This window comes from Pseudonaja textilis, chromosome 1, assembly GCF_049901715.1.
Source record: "Pseudonaja textilis isolate UNSWEBS1 chromosome 1, rPseTex1.2, whole genome shotgun sequence".
NCBI classification, from domain to species: Eukaryota; Metazoa; Chordata; class Lepidosauria; order Squamata; family Elapidae; genus Pseudonaja; species Pseudonaja textilis.
This window is the reverse complement of record NC_141990.1, coordinates 30,179,433-30,196,660: the sequence shown is the minus strand read 5'-3', so window position 1 is coordinate 30,196,660 and position 17,228 is coordinate 30,179,433. Positions and strand designations below refer to the sequence as shown.

Sequence of the window (17,228 nt, the reverse complement as noted above, 5' to 3'; positions counted from 1 at the left end):
GAAGCGGTAGAATCCCTCTCCTGGTTATAATGACTGAAAATAGTGACTTATGACTGTTTTTCGCACTTACAAAGATTGCAGCATCCCATGGTCACATTTTCAAAATTTGAACACTTGGCAACTGGCATGCAATTATGATGGTTGTAGTGGCGAGGGACATATGATCACCTTTTAGACTTTCTGACAAGCAAAGTCAATGGGGAATGTGTGTGCATAAGCACATACTTTCATTTTAATTTGCCTCTTGGGGGGAAAAACTGTACTCTTTTTGGCTTGGGCCTTTAGGATACTGGCACTAACACAACTCCTTTTTATGGTTTCTTCTGAACACCAAGCCAAGAACGATGATAGAAACTGTTTGTATAGCCAAAAGACTAGTCTCAACAGTGGGGGTTCTTTTTTAAGGTGGGGCGAGAATTTAGCTGCATTCACCTTTCCCCACCTTCCCTCTGCCTTTCTCTCCTTTAGCCAAAAGACCTATAAGCATTTAATGTACAGCCAGGAAGCATTAAAAAATATTGAAAAGACTCTAATGCTCCTGGGATGTGACACTCTCATCACACTCTGGACTTCAGCCAAGTTCATCCGTTAATAGGCAGCTACAACCATTGCCTAACCCCCTCCCATTTTCCTCCTCTCCCTTTATTCCCCACCCCCACAATTTGCCCTATGCTGGCCCTTTTCTCTGACCCCTCTCAGTCCTAAAAAACTAGACATCGATTATGTCTGCGCTTTTCCCTTTCCATTCAAGATAAACATAACACTTCAAGTCCAGGGCACACCCTGGGACCCTTCACAAAGCCATCTATCATTCTGTCTGCCAAACCAGTCTGGCCACACTAAGGCACAACAAAATAATGATCTCAATGTACAATTTTCCCTTTGTTGTGCTTGCTCTCCTACAACTAACCTCTTTGCCTCTACCACTTTCTCAGGAGCAGCTGCTATTGAGCACAAAATCATTTTCTCACAAATGCATTTTTTTAAAAAAAGTTAAAGAAATTAAGTGTGAAGGCTTTTATGGATTTTATTCTGAAAGCACATATTTTCCCAAAGCTCAAGGTGATTAAAATATTTTAAGATCTACATGTGTGTTTGTGTCAGTGTGTACAAGCCTACATGTATTTGAAAATGCTTTGCAAATTGCCACTATTTTATATTTTTAGTATTTACTATTTTGAAAGCTGATTAATTGCTCCAAAAAAATTTAATTACTCCAGGCAAAAAAGAAGCAGCAGCAGCTAATTTTAACTTCTAAAAACAACCAGAGCAGTATTTCTTGCCAACCTTTTTGGTAAAGACCAAACTGCAAATAGTTCAAATAGAACAATTGCTCCAAGATAAGAAAAAGTCTACTGGGCTGTACCTCTTTTCCTATTACATGCATTACAGAAAAAGAGACTGGGAAAATCATCGCCCCAGAAATGTCAAATAAGTAAGCCAAGCCTGACATACAACTGCAGACATGAAAAAAGGAACAATTTTCATAATTATGTGACTTACTTAGTCATTGTATTTATTTCCCAAATACACACATTTGATCCAATAGTTTTGTTTTCATACTTTGGGGAGAAATAGTATTTAAAGAGATGTGGCTCACATCACAAAAGTCCAGGTTTTCTACTTTACATCAGTGAAACTGTTGTTTTGCAAAAACAACCAAAAATCTTATAGCACTTAAAATCAAGCATATTGATTATACTATATGCTTTAAAAGATATGGTATATGCTTGAATAATATAGTAATAAATGTGGAATTTCAAAACTACATTAAGTCCTATTTGCTTTTTTTAAAAAATAGTAGAGCTAACCTGTTAGCTTTTCTAATACAACAATTCTGATCATAATCAGAAAGAGGGAGATGGCAATTCAAAAATGTGATTGATAAATAGATAAATAATAAATAATTATGAAGAATTAAATTCCATCTGATTCAACAGGGTTAATTTTCCTGAAAACTGTATTATATTTATATAAAGATTTCCTTCCTGACAATCTGCACAAAAGGTTAGAATTTAAAATATTTTGTGCATTCACTGAACTGAATTGCAAACTTCTTTAAGCCTACCACCTGTCCCAATGATGGGGAAATGTGCAAACTGATTTGCAAACTTCTTTAAGACTGCCACCTATCCCTCTGAGGAAAAATATTCTGGTTGTTGGCACTGTTAAACCAGAATTTTCTAACTCCCTGCTAGCCCCCAATATAGATGAACCTGTGGTACCCTAGCCTCTTCCTCCACTACATCAAGCGAAGTGGAAGCTCTCAAACCAGAGGACAAGAGAGCAGAGTTAGCACTTTACAGGGCTCACCAAACAGACATGTGGGTTCTCAGAGCGGCTACACCTGCTTCATTCTTTACCAGATCTTCCCTAAGGTGGCTCCGTCACCTGAGAGATTACATTCCTTCATCAAATACCTGGGTGCATCAAGACATAGCCAAATTGATGGCAGCTATAGAATTCTCTGCAGATGCAACATTTAATTCAGTAAATTTTCTTCAAGAGCCATAGCGTCCCAAGTCACAGAACGACTCCTACTTTGGCTTCGACACTGGCAAACAGATACCAAACATAAATGGAAACTGGCATCTGCCCCCTTTGAAGGGGACAAACTGTTTCGATCTGCCCTGGTTCCGCTCCTGGTGGAATCTTGGAATAAGAAGATACTTCCCCCTCTTTTTCGCAAGCCATAAAGTAGACTATCCCAGTCCTTTCGGAGGAATTCCTTTCGTCCTTTATCAAGGAAGCTATCCTCAGAGATCACAGAGACCCTCTGGGTACCGACAGGAACAGCAGGCAGAAAGATCTGACTTTGGTGACAGAAATAGGTGGGGAGGGCAGACAAAAAGGCTCTTTCATGGGGGAGGTAATAAGTCCTTTTGTCGCCCCAAATAGTATCATCCCTAACTCTCCCATAGGAGGATAGTTAAGGCTATTTGCAGATCAATGGGAATCCACAACATTAGATGCCTGGGTCAGAGAGACCATAAGATCAGGTCTCTCTCTAGAGTTCCTCTCCACACACCCAAACTTCTTTTTGCAGTGCCCTGTTTCAAGGGATACTACCAAAAGGACCCTTATGGAGACAGCAATCCAGCATTTGCTGGATATCTGCGCAATTCAACCTGTGTCGACAGAGGTCAAGGATTTTATTCACATCTATTTGTGGATCCAAAGAGTTCAGAGGGATGGAGGGCAATTCTAGACTTAAAACCCCTGAATCTCTTCCTGATCTACAGGTGGTTTAAGATGAGCTCATTACAATCAATATTCCTCAGCATCAGACAGGGAGAAGTTTTAACATCTATAGACTTAGCAGAAGCATATATACGTACGCCTATCAGACCCTTGCATAGCAGATTACTTAGATTCTGTTAGAATGGCCATCACTACGAGTATAGAGCCCTTCCATTTGGCCTGGTATCAGTGCCCCGAATCTTTACAAAGGTTCTGGCAGCATTAGCAGGCCATCTTAGAAGTAAGCCAGTCCAGCTACAATGCTATCTCGATGACATATTCATTTTGTCATTATCCTGCCAACAGATGGAGATAGTACCCTACAGGCTCTCCAACAACACAGATTTTCAATAAATTGGGCCAAGAGTTATTTGACATCCTCAACTTGTCTCCAGCACTTGGAAGCCATTATTGATACAGTGCAAGGGAAGGTTTCCCTTTCACTGGATAGGCAGAGTAACATTAGGGAGTTGACAAACAAGGTCAGAATTCTAAAACGTACCCCTGGCCCAATTATCCAAACTGCTACGAAAAATAATCTCCTGCATTTCTATTGTTCCCTGGACTCAGCTCCATGCCAGAATCCTACAATGGTTTCTGCTCCCATATCAATGGTCAGGAAGGAGCAATGCCATGTCCAAGGTCACTGCTCCATCAAAGGTTCTCATATTGCTTCACTGGTGGACCACAACAAACATCAACAAGGGCTATATTTTCAAGACCCTCATAGACAATCACAACAGACACAAGTATATTTGGATGTGGGGGGGGGGACATTATCAGTCCCTTGTAGCTCAGGTCATTGGTCCACGACAGAACAAACCTGCAGCATAAACTGGCTGGAATTGAAAGCAGCCCATCTGGCCCTCCGCAAATTTCTACCACTGATCCAGGGACAGCATTTCCTCTTCCTGACCAACAACTTGGCCACGAAGGCCCACATAAACAGGCAGGGGGGGCACATATTCAAAATCATTAATGAGACAGAGAGACTGTGCCACTGGGCAGAGAGGAACTTAATCTCCATCAAAGCAGAACACATCTCGTGATACTCCAATATCCAGGCAGACTGGTTGAGCAGGGCCACTGTCAACCATTCCAAGTGGTGCCTGCACCTGAAACTGTTCCAGGAGATGTCACATCTTTTCGGCCAATCGATCATAGACCTCTCTGCCTCACCCCTCAACGCACAGTTCCCGAGGTTCCTTTCCAGATTTCCAACACAAGAAGCGGAGGGAGTCAATGCTCTACACTGCTGCTGGCTTCGAGGTCTCCTATATGCCTTTCCTTCCCCCCACTGATTCCCAAGGTGGTCCGAATCTACATAGACAGGGTTGCGTCTTTTAGGAAGACGGAGATGCTGTTCACCTTTCAATCTTCTACTCAAAGAAGAAAAATCACATCATTGACAGTTGGCAGGTGGCTGCGAACCACAATTGCAAACACTTATGAGACTCGGGCACTGCCCATACCTACGGATATTATGGCACACTCAACTAGGAGTGCGGCAACATCGGCTGCTTGGGTTACTCAAGCACCGATCGATGAGATGGGGCGTTGGTACTTACCTGACATGCCTTTTATCTGTGAGCTGTGAAGAGCATCCATTGTTTGGGATGATGCTTCTGTCGCTCGTTTGATAGGCTGGGCTTTAATTGAGAGGACGCTCCTCCTCCTCCATGGGACTCCTCCCTAGAGTCCCCAGTTTTGGCGAAGTCGAATTGATGAAATATTTCTTCTCCTTCACCCTTTCTAATACTTGGCCAGAATAGCATCCCACCAGATGTATAAGGTGGGGATGGATGCTCTTCACAGCTCACAGAGAAAGGGCGTGTCAGGTAAGTACCAACGCCCCTTCTCCAGATGAGCTGTTCAGAGCATCCATTGTTTGGACATACCAAAGCCTGGCATGTCCTACAGGAGGGCTTCTGTCTGGTTTGGATTCCCCTTTTTCTTGGTCCCTGTGGACCCTTTGTAACACTTTTCTGTCAAAGGCAGCCTCCATAGAGGCGAAGACATCATTCTAATAGTTTCTAAATAAAAGGCTATGGTGAGGCCCATGTTGTCGCCTTGTAAATTTTCTCTATTGGCACTTGTGGCCCATGTTTTCAACATCGCAGCGCTCCAGGTTGAATGAGTAGTGATGCCCCTGGGTACAGGAAGCGATTGTGTCTCATAGGACTTGGGAATTGTGCTCTCAGCCACTTACTGGTCATTGAGGAAGAGGTCTTGCACCCAATGGTGAGTGGTTGAAAAGAAACGAAGAGAACTTTTGTTTCCTAACACACATCATGCAGTTGAAATATATGCAGAAAGCTTGCCTTACATCTAGATTGTGGCATTGTCGTGCCAGATTTGATGTCAGTTTCAGACAAACGTATGGGAGATCAGTTCCTATGGTCTGTGGAAACCCAAATTTATATATGGGTGAAAGACGGATCTGGACTAAGGACCACTTTGTCTGTGTGAAAAATACAGAGCTCCTGTCTAACTGACAAGGCTATTAGATCCAAGATGTAACTGGCCGATGTAATGGCAACCAAGAGAACCACCTTGTATGTTAGGAATGGAGACACATGGTCTACAGGGGCTCAAAGGGAGTTTTTTTGAATGCGGTAAGGAGCCTGTTGAAGTCCCACATGTGATATCAATGCACTACAGGAGGCCGTAAGATTGTAGCCCCGTGCAAAAAACTTGCATATGCGTGGGTGATGAGAGATGGACTGCAAGTCTGTCCTAGTGATGACCGATGCTAAGGCCTCCCCTTTGCCTGTTTATATGAACAAGATAATAATGAAATGTCATATAAATAACACTGCCGTCTAACAGGTGTGACCGAGATGGGCAGCCAGAGCCATCGGAACCTTCGTAAGAACCTTGGGCAGATGATAACCCAAAGAACAGTGCAATGTATTCAAAATGTTGAGTATAATAACAAAAACTAAGAGGTTTGCTATGTGAGGATCTAATTGGACTGTGGGGATGGACTTCCATTAAGTCAATGGAGGGTAGAAAATTGCCCCTTCTGAAGGTCAGAAGTATGGAGTTCAGTATACTCATCTTAAGCCTCCTATGAACTATGGATCAATTAAGTCATTTTAAAACTAAAACTGCCCCTGCTGATCTGCCACAGGTTGGTTGCCTGGATCTCCAATAAATGAACAATAGCTGTCTCCATCATAATGCAAAGGTTCCGGGGAGAGGATGGAAATTCTATAGCCAGGCCTAATCTTCTCATATCTCTAACCCAGGAAACAGAGGTAGAGACATCCCATCTGTCCGTGAAAGGCTTGAGCCTTCCATCAATAGGGACACAGTCGTGAGGCCTATGTTTTGCCTCGGAGACCTCTATTTCATGTTCCTCAAGAGATTCTTTTGCTCTGCCCTCCCCTTCAGTAACTATCTCCAGATCGGAAACTATCTGACTGTTGGTGATTCATGCGTCCAGATGGTCTCTGGGGTCTGGAGAGAAAAAGTCCTTGGTAGAGGGAACGAAGGAACCCTCCAAAAAGCTGGTAAGGACTATTTTGGGGTCTATGAAAAGAGAGGAACTTATTTTCTGCTTCTAGTCTCTATCAGAGATAGGTCAGGGGCACCGCCAACCAAATTATCTCCCTATATTGGGGAGGAAGCAAGTTTCCATTAGTTGTGTGATATCTGCTTGCCAATGTCTGAGCCATAGCAGTAGATGAGGAGTAACCTGAGATGCCCTGGCTTGAGAAGATAATTTAATAGAGTTTTGTGGCGTCCTTGTGTGCCCTGATATTGGAATTTGAGATAATCTCCCTCAGATGGCGGAGCTACCTGAGAGACGATCTAGTAAAAAAGGGGGGATGCGGCCGACTCCGCTCTTATGGTCCCCACATCAGATCGACATGCCCTACATGGAGGCAACTCGACCCTGTATATCCTTTAACTTGAGAGCCTCTTCTGCTTCCATTGGAATTGCAGAGGAGGAGGATAATTGCCATTATTGTTTTATCTACTATCGTGGTGATGAGAAATTTAGCAGAATCAAAAAACCAAATTAAAATTTTTCCATCATATCCTGTAAGAGGGGTATATGCCACTGAAGAGACCCCTTGTTTCTGGGTGAGATCCAAGAACCTCTGTGGGACAGTTATGACTTCCTCTTACATTATTGGTTGGGAGAAGATTACATCGTCTGACACCCCCCCTTACAGTAATGATTGTTGGGCCAAGGGGAATGGAATATCAAGGCAGGCAGTAGTTTTTTTTGTTTTTGTTTTTTGTTTTTTTGAAACAACAGAGACTTGAAAAAAAAGTCCGAGGGCGAAACAGACCTTCAGGTGGCCTGGCTTAATGCCTTCAATGTCTGACATGCCCCCCCTTTTTAAAGGGATCCACCTCTGACAGATTTTGGTCACTGTCGTGAGTAGACCCTTCCTCAACCTGTTTATCTGGTCTCTCGTTCTCCCTCATCCTGTGCATCATGTGAATGTGTAACTGGATTATATAATACTTCCCTGAAGGAGCTACTTGCTGGTAATGAAGGTCCGTTCTGCATAGTAACTAAATCGAGTGAGAATCAAGGTCAGATTGTGGAGGCTGCCTAGCCATCAACTTCTACTGTACCCCGGCTGCAATGCCTCTTCAGGTTGCCATGTCCCTCCAGGCCTTCAATTTGTCAGGGATATCCTCTGAAAGGAGGAATTCTGGCATGGTCCCACAACTGTCTGTTAGGCAAGCAGCACTGCTGAAGGCCTGGGTTGAACTGGTTCCTCTGAGGCTCTCCTGGATGGCGCTGAGAGATCCAGGGATGGAGGCAAGGTGAAATATGGAACACTTCACAAATTTGCGTGTCATCCTTGCGCAGGGGCCATGCTAATCTTCTCTGTATCATTCCAATTTTATTATATGTGCTGCAGAAGCAAGCACTGGGACCAGCCTGGCTGGGGAAGAGGACTGAGACTTCTGTTCAACCTCCCTCATGCTTTTTTTTTTTAAAGATATGCTCATCTAACGCATTGTGGCATCTCTTGGCATCCTTTGTTGCCTTAGAGGTCTCTCTAGGACATTTTGAACTCCTTTGAGTTGGTTTATTATCCTCTGCAGGTATTTTTGGTTGCCCTTGAAGATTCTGACTTAAAGCCCACAAGGTGAGATATCTATATCTATATGTGTATGAGATATTAATGGGCTGTTGACTGGTTCAGAGGACTGATGTAAAGAGAGACAGGGAATCCTCTTGATATTTGCTCTCCCCCCCTTTTTTTTTTGCTAAATTCAATTTGTTATTATGTTATTATTCATAATAATATTGATATCATTAATATTATTATTGATAATATTTTTGTTATATCTGTGCACAGCTACTAACATAAATTGTTGTGCTGTTACCAAACTCATAATTAGATGACTGAATATGGAATCAAATTGTGAGGCCAATTAGAGAACACCTTTCAGGACCTGTATTGCAATTGGGTGATCCTGCAGTCACTGGCCCTCAACAGCTTCCTGCCCAGGCGAACACAGGCCTTGGCGCTCGCTGTTACTGTGCTGCTAGAATTCTGTGAGGGCTGCCAACTTAAAAAGGAAGCCCAATAGTCAACCTCAGAAAGAGGTCCGTAATCGGCATAAATGTCCCTTGGACCCTCACGGAGATCCTTGTGAGGGGAAGTGGCCTCTCAACAGATAATGCCATGGAATTCTTATAAACAAAATGATGCCGGCGTTGTTTTAGTCATCAAGATGTAGCATCAACCATCACCTCTTATTGTGAGCCGATGCGAATCTAACTAGAATTTGAGAATTTGAGCAGGAGAACTCTGAGTCCTCTGACTCCACCCGATCAATAGCCCTTGCTTCTTCTATATACCTTGCAGGAGTATTATCTGAAACTACAGAATCTCCTCTGGAAAGATGCCTGAGGGTAAGGATGCTCTGTCCTGGTTAGTGACCGGAGTTATAGGGAATTCCAATCAGAAGGAGCGCTCTGTTGTTGTCCAGAGCAGTATGCTGCACCTCCGCAGAGATACATTGGCGTATTGCTAATTCCATCTACAGTCTCATCTTTGTGGGGATATTTTCCGGTAAGTCATCATCTTGACAGAATCTGGCCGCTGTTGGAGCAATGTGGCCACAGAGGCACTTTGAGACACTTGTACTGATCTAGATGGTCTACCTGATCTTGTGCAGCTGCGCTGCATCTGGATTATAGACAGATCCAGGGGTGGTTGCAGAGGGGGATTGGAGCTGAAGTAGGCCTGGAGGAGATGAGGTTTGAGAATTTTCTTCATCCTCCCACATGGACTTCTTCATGTGTTTTCTAGTACCTTATGGCGCTTGTTAGCATCTTTTTCTGCTGCTTAGGAGGTACACTTAGAATGCTTCAATTTGTTTTGAGAATTTGACATGGCTCTTGAGCTTCTGCCACTTGCCATTGTGACCGCTTATTAAATTTTACTGTTAATGAGGCTGAAATGTTGGGCAGTTGGCATGCCCAGGGGCCTGAACCAGCAATGGCTAGGGAACCCTAAAACAATGCTCCCCAGTTTTGTATAATCTTATGTAAGAATATTGAATTATTATTCTTGTTCCTATTCTTGTCGTCATTATTATTCTGTTATTAATATTATTATTTCCAAATTAGCCAAATTTGGAGCACCTCATAGGCCTAGAAAGGAGGCATTGTTGAAATAAGATGTAAGCCTGCAACAGCTACCTGTACAGGCGGACACGGGCCTTTGTGCTCGCTGTGGTGCTGCTGTTTAATTCTGAGGCCAACAGTTTCCTCCTTAATGAATAAGGGTCCAAAATAGAATAATTATATCTGAATATCTATATTTATATCTCTATCTATCTATCTATCTATCTATCTATCTATCTATCTATCTATCTATCTATCTATCCATCCATCCATCCATCCATCCATCCATCCATCCACACACAAATGTATTAGGGTGACTTCCCTCGGGTTCCAGGAAGGAGACCCCTGCTTGGGGAAAGAAAAGCCTCTCACAGTTCCAGTAATAAAATGCAGATCACTACCGCATGGTTAGTGAGTCTGCAATGGCGCCAGCCGTTATCTCTTTAGGTGCGTAATGAGTTAAATCGGCTCAGCAGCACTTCCACGCCTTGTGGGGAGTCGATACTGCAGAGTTTCCCCTTGAATAAAAAGGCGCGGTGGGCCAGATGGGTGCTGATGCCCTCACCCCCCGACAGTGTTCGGCTCGGCTTGAAAAGATCATAATGTGAGTTGTTAGCCATGTGGCTGTGGCGTTATCACCTTCGACCGTCCTGGGGGTGAGAGATCATTATCTGAAGCTATGGTGAGCTCCCTTGGTTCAAGTTATATACTGTAGGGAGCTGCTTGACTCATTGAAACTAAAAGCCTTAAAGGAGTTGTTTAAAGTTTAAAAGCAAACCTTTTTGTTGTCTCCTTTTGAAGCCTTTGCTATTCCGGCCAAGGGAAAGGAAGTTAAGCTGCCTATATCCACAAAGGCTGAGCAAAAACTGGGGATGCTAGGGAGGAATCCCGTGGAGGAGGAGTGTCCTCTCAATTAAAGCCCAGCCTATCAAACGAGCGACAAAAACATCATCCCAAACAATGGATGCTCTGAACAGCTCATCTGGAGAAATGTAGGGTAGCAACGTGGGCTTCACCATTACTTTTCATAAGGCACTATAAACTGGATGTTTTTACTTCCGCTGAAGCAGCCTTCAGGAAATGGGTATTACAACAGGTCCACACGTAAAAAAGGAGACTTAAAACCAGACGGAGACCCTCCCGTAGGACACGCCAGCTTTGGCATGTCCCATGCCTGGACGCTCTGAACAGCTCATCTGGAGAAGGGGCGTTGGTGCTTACCTGATACACCCATTCTCTGGAAGCTGTGAAGAGCATCCAGCCCCACCCAGAGTCCATATTGTCTGGGTCCAATTCCAGCCAAGTTTACAGAGCAAAGGTGGAGGGAGAACAGCAATGAACTTATCACTTTGACTTCACCAAAACTGGGGACACTAAGGAGGAGCCTCAAGGGGGAGTGTCCTCAGAAATCAGCTCAGCCTATCAAACGAGAGACAGAAGCACCTCCCATACCTGCTCTTCACAAATCCCAGAGAATGGGCGTATCAGGTAAGCACCAACACTCCATCTCTCCTCTATTTGATGGGTCTGCCCTTGTGACCATTTCAATTTGAATTGTGGGAATGAATGCACACATCAATTTCACAGACATATCTATTTGCACAGCATCTTCCAAAATGCTTGTCAGGCCATAAATTCCTTACGTATGTGGGTTTAGCAGTGTTCTGAAAGAGTGCCAGAAATACTTTTTAAATGTGATCTATCACTAATCCTGTAGTGCACAGATAAACTTATATCTGGAAAAAGATCTGACTCTGCCAATAGGGTTGCTGGTTCTGTTACTGATAAGTTCATTACAGATTTTCCATCAATATATTATCACTACATTAAAAAAATGGCTTTGCATGGTTGCTCCTTTTATCTATTACTTTGGAAGCAATATCATGATACCTATTTCTATGTTATTGTTCTGCGCCACCTATACTTGTGTTCTTCTGGCCATAGTAATTTGCTGCCAAGATTGCCATTTCCTTGCAGCACTAGTTGAGGATGAAGCTCACTCCTTCTTAATCACTCCCTACCACTTCAATTGGTGCCCTCTTCTGAACCTCTTAACTCACAAATCACAGGTATGGAGGAGGAATATAAGGTGAAACAGGGGAGTTTTACCGGTGTAACAAAAAAGAGATAGCTAAACCTGACATCCAAAGTTCATCAAACAATATACCAGTTGTTCCTTCTATGGGATCCAAAAGGCAAGGATGGAACATGATCCTGGACACATCACATACTAAAAAAGAGTTTAGGTTTTGTATGTCTGTTTGTGTGCCTTTGGACATTCTTGACATCCTGGACAAATCCACGCAGTTTTCCTGGTAAATTTTCAGAAGTGGTCTGTCATTGCCTTCTTCCTAAGGCTGAGGGAGAGCAATTACAAATAATCCTCAACTTACAAGGGTTCATTTAGTGACCATTCAAAGTTGCAACAACCCTGAAAAAAGTGACTTATAACCAATTTTCATACTTATGACCATTGTAGCATCCCCAAGGTCACTTGATCAAAATTCAGACACTTGGCAACTGATTCATATTTAGACTCATATTTCACAGTAGGGTCATATGATCATCTTCTGACAAGCAGAGTCAATGGGGAAGCCAGATTCCCTTAACAACCATGTTATAACCCATTGGGACCCAGAAGAAGAGCCTTCTCTGTGGTGGTTCCCTCTCTCTGGAATATCATTCCCCAAGAGATTAAAATGGCCCTCTCATTAATACTCTTCCAGAAGGCACCGAAGACCTGGTTCTGCCAGGAGGCCTGAGGAACTCAGAGCCCATCAAATGGCTCATGTGATCTGCTGTCATCAGGGCGGGGGGAGGAGTAGGGGGTGATTTATTTATTTATTCCAGATTTTGTTATATTGTACTTTATTAATTTGATTCTTTTTGTTAGTTTTTATTGTTTTTTATCATTTTTTTATTTTAAATATGGTTTTACATTCTGTAAGCCACCTCGAATTGCCATGGGTGAATATAAATTCAATAAATAATAATAATGATAATAATACCTGCAGTAATTTACTTAACAAGAAAGATCATAATATGGGGCAAAATCCACTGTCTCACTTAGCAACTTAAGTTTGGGGCTTTATTGTGGTCATAAGTCAAAGACTACCTATAATCTCAAATCACTCAACATGCATAAAACAAGAATAGAATCAAAATCTCCAGTTTCTAGCCTGGTATCTTATACCACTACATCAAAGTAGCTCTCAGGAAAGCAAATTGGTAGTTCCTTTCCCCACTAGTAGACAATGCTCAGGGAAAGAAAAAAATGAAATAAGGAAATCCACCCAAAGTTTCTTTCATGTTAACATTTTAGGATAATCCCATTTTGGTGGCTTTAGCCATCAGAACATCAAATATTATGCTAGTATACTGTATTTTTTATTATTTTAAGAATTGAGGAATTACATTTTCACAGTCATGTGTCTCTTGACTGTAAACATGCAACGAATCCACACTCAGTATATGAAGAAATGGCACATGAATAACAAAAAATACATTCTATACAGACACTCACATAATATTGTGGAATTGTGATTGAGAACAAGGGAACACATTTTCTAAAAATAAGTTACTGGACATTAAGCTGTAACACAGTAATTTAAAATACAAATTTCAAGAAGAATATTATCTCCCATTGGGAGTCTGAGACTCTACGTACGCTGCTATTGAAGGTGATTGCTAACGTTTACTCAAAAGAAACAAAGCCTTGAATTTAATATAATTTCACTCCCCACACCAAATAAATATTTGAAAACAACATTATCTACTGCCATTACCTCAGTATATTGTCAGTAAATCCAAGATGACTCTCCTACATTAAGGGAAAATATTTGAATAAAAAAGTAGTCTTCCTTCCAGATATATGCATTTTTAACAATCTAGTCCTTGTAAGGTAATACCTATAATTTTAGATTGGCTGCTTGGCACTTATAAGATCTATGCAATCAGGTTCACATATACAAAAATGTATTTTTTTTTTCTCACAGTGTGCCTAAACACTTTTATGGATAACCACCCCCCTGCCCTTTGTATCCCATGAGAATGAGTAAATTTCAAAATACCCTTTGCACACTAACATTTGCCCATTCAATTCCTATTGTTGCCAGCCCCAAACCTGAAAAACTGGTTGTCAGTCAGTGTAGACAATACTCAGCTAAAAAGATCAATAATCAATGTAAGCAAACCTCTTACCATCCTATCTCAAAATCTTAGAGCAGCTACATCTGTCCACTTGAGTCACATTTAACTTATGTATGGTAGGATCTAAGTAGGTAATTTTCACTAATTAATGGTACTAATTCTAAATTGGTACATATTTGTGATACTATTCTGCATATTATTTGAACAATATTTTGATTATTCGTTTAGAAGAAAATCTGCAGCATTACGTTTTTCTAACTTTATAACATATCCTAAAGCAATAGAATTGGCCTTAAAATTGTTTGATCTTCCCATCTTAATCACTCAAATATAGGTTCTATGGGAAAAATATTCTAAAAGCACACAGGAGCAAAGAAGAAATTATTTGCCAACAATTATTCCACATTCATAAGTAAGCCCCAAAAGAATGGTTAGTTTCTATCTTTTCCATACCCTTCCATCCAATATATGAATTGCCTTTCAGAATTTGCATCCCTTATAATATTTATTAACCAGCATTTGGGGATAAGGGGAGGGGATTGGGGTAAATTTTTTTCCCTTCACTACATCCTTTGTTTCAGAGCAGAACAGCTGCATGCCATCAACACCCTTCCCAACTATCTTCTCCCAAAGAAATAATTAAATCCAATTAAAACCAGAAAATAATTTACCTTTTAGTTGAATTTAAGACAAAAATAAGGATAAAATGGAATTATCAAATAAAGATTTTTTTAAGTTTTAAAATTTAATTTGATGCATTAGTTCACCTTTGGAAAAACAGAAATTGTATTTTACTTTAAGGAAGTTCACTTCTTGTACATTATACCAATTCCAATAAAATACGCATCAGTTAATAGTCACTCAACAATTAATTCTTAGAACAAGATCATTTTGGTCAGCTATTTTATTTTTGGTTGTACTCCTTTCACCATGGTTCCTTTGAATTGATTCTACTGCATGAAATCAGTGTGTAACAGAATTTTGGTATGTGAGTGGCAAAAGGAAATTCCTTGGCATAGAAGTATGTCTGCTGATCAAATTTCATTTCATGTGTCTTTCATTATTGTGGCTTTGCCTCAAAACTGCCGTGATTATGTGGGTTGGCCTCATACTTACTGCCTAACTCTTGTGGAAAGCTTTGAAATGGAAAAAAAAATTGCAGAGAGTAATATTAAAAGGATTCCTGGCTTCAACCTATACTAGTAGTCTGATTGCAAAACTTGCTCCTTGAAATTAAAATAATATTTTAAACAGTCTAAATATATATGAGTAGCATGATATCAACATAGAAATATTATATAAGCATTTTGAGAGACTCAGGGTGAGAAACAGAAGATAGGAGAACAGAGGATAAAAAGGAAAACAAGAAAGAAAAGAAAATTCAGGTTTTTTTAACTTTGACATTTGAATAATTTCTGTACTGTCTCGAATAAACTAGATTTTACATAGTTGTACATTTATTCAGAAACAAAACAATATCTGCTTACGCTTACTGTTTTATTGAGAATATCATAACACTTTAAAACAGTTTCTGAAACAATGCTGTACTTATTTTAAGACTCTTGAAGAAATGAAATCCTTTATTCTACTTTCAAAGACTTTATACAATTTTTGCCATTGTATTTCAGCAAAGGGCAAATAGCAATCAATGTTTACATATAAATATACTACATGTTTCAAAAATAAAAGCCTTAAGTATCTGCTTTACAAATGTTGAAGGAAAGAAATGTCTGCATTTCTTTAAGGTTAGATTAGTTGCCTTATAACAGAAGGCAAATGATACATATTTTTTTGATAAATATTTGAATTACAGTACATCTATTTTTAAAATTATTGTGTCTTATTAACATTTGGTATTTATCCAGTTTATCCATTATTGTCATAATTTACTGATAAATTACATTATGAAAATGTTCACATATATTAAATCAATTACACATACATTTGGATGCTATCAGAGTAAGGTTAGGAAACCAGAAAGAAGAGAACCTTGCATATCTATCCACAAAAAAGACTTAGAACTCACAGAAGGACCCCACTGTTTCATTTTATAACCTCAAAAATTCACATAAATTATTTGTATTCCATACACAAAAATAAAATATGCTCACAACTGAATATCAGTAAGTACCGTGTTTCTCATAAAATAAGGCCAGGTCTTATTTTTTTGAGTCCCGAAAAAACGGCTAGGCTGTCTTTTCGGGGATGACTTAATTCCCCCCCTTGCATCCTTATCTAGAGCACCCCGCAGGCAGCCTCGCCACCAGCCACTCCTAACAGGTGATCATGGCGAAGCGCAGAGAGCTCCCTACTCCAACCAAACACCTTTGCTGCAGACCCAAGACCTCTGGCACCCGCCGCTGTTGCTTTCCCTTCTGCCCATTCCACCGCCACGTTTAGAGCTGCCGCTTCCGTGTGTGGAGCGCCGCTGCCATTTGGAGTGCCACCGCCATTTGGAGCACCACCGACACATTTGGAGCTGCCGCTTCTCTGTTTGGAGTGCCGCTGCCATTTGGTGTGCCGCCGCCATTTGGAGCACCACCGCCATGTTTGGAGCTGCCACTTCCGTGTTTGGAGTGCCACTGCCATTTGGAGTGCTGCCGCCATTTGGAGCACTGCTGTCATGTTTGGAGCTGCCACTTCCGCGTTTGGAGCTGCCGCCGTGTTTGGAGTGGCAGTGGCACTCCAAATGGCGGTGGTGGTCCAAACAGCGGCAGTGCTCCAAACGCGGAAGCGGCAGCTCCAAACGCCGGCGGCAGCTCCAAATGGGGAAGCGGCAGCTCCAAACAGCAGCAGTGCTCCAAACAACAGTGGTGCTCCAAACGTGGAAGTGGCAGCGCCAAACCCGGCGGCAGCATGGGCAGAAGGGAAATCAACAGCGGTGGGCGCTAATGGTCTTGGGTCTGCTGCAAAGATGCTTGGCAGGAATAGGGAGCTTTCCGTGCTCTGCCATGATAGCCCATTAGGAGCAGCTGGTGGCGAGGAATTGCTGCCCGCGGGGCGCTCCTAACAGCAAGTCCCCCCACCCTTCACACCCCATTTTGCATGTTTTAAAATAGGCCTAAATTTGGGGAGAGGGGCTTAATTTCATTTTATGCCTAGAAAACATGCTAGGTCTTCCTATTTGGGCAGGTCGTATTGTTGGAGAAACACGGTATTAATTGATGCATTTTAAAAATATGACTGAGAGTGCCAAAAAAGCAACACCAAGCATTCTTGTCAAAACAGC

The 17,228-nt window shown here is 41.6% G+C and overlaps 1 protein-coding gene and 1 non-coding gene across 7 annotated transcripts in view; both read right to left on the bottom strand.

The window, feature by feature from the left end:
* The window catches only part of BCL11A (BCL11 transcription factor A), a 225,341-nt gene that overhangs the window by 168,828 nt on the left and 39,285 nt on the right, over positions 1 to 17,228 (bottom strand). The gene's annotated exons all lie outside the window — the stretch shown is intronic.
* On the bottom strand, positions 8,033 to 8,139 carry LOC113433453 (U6 spliceosomal RNA). Its single transcript, XR_003373664.1, has one exon. It is a non-coding gene; the product is annotated as a U6 spliceosomal RNA (small nuclear RNA).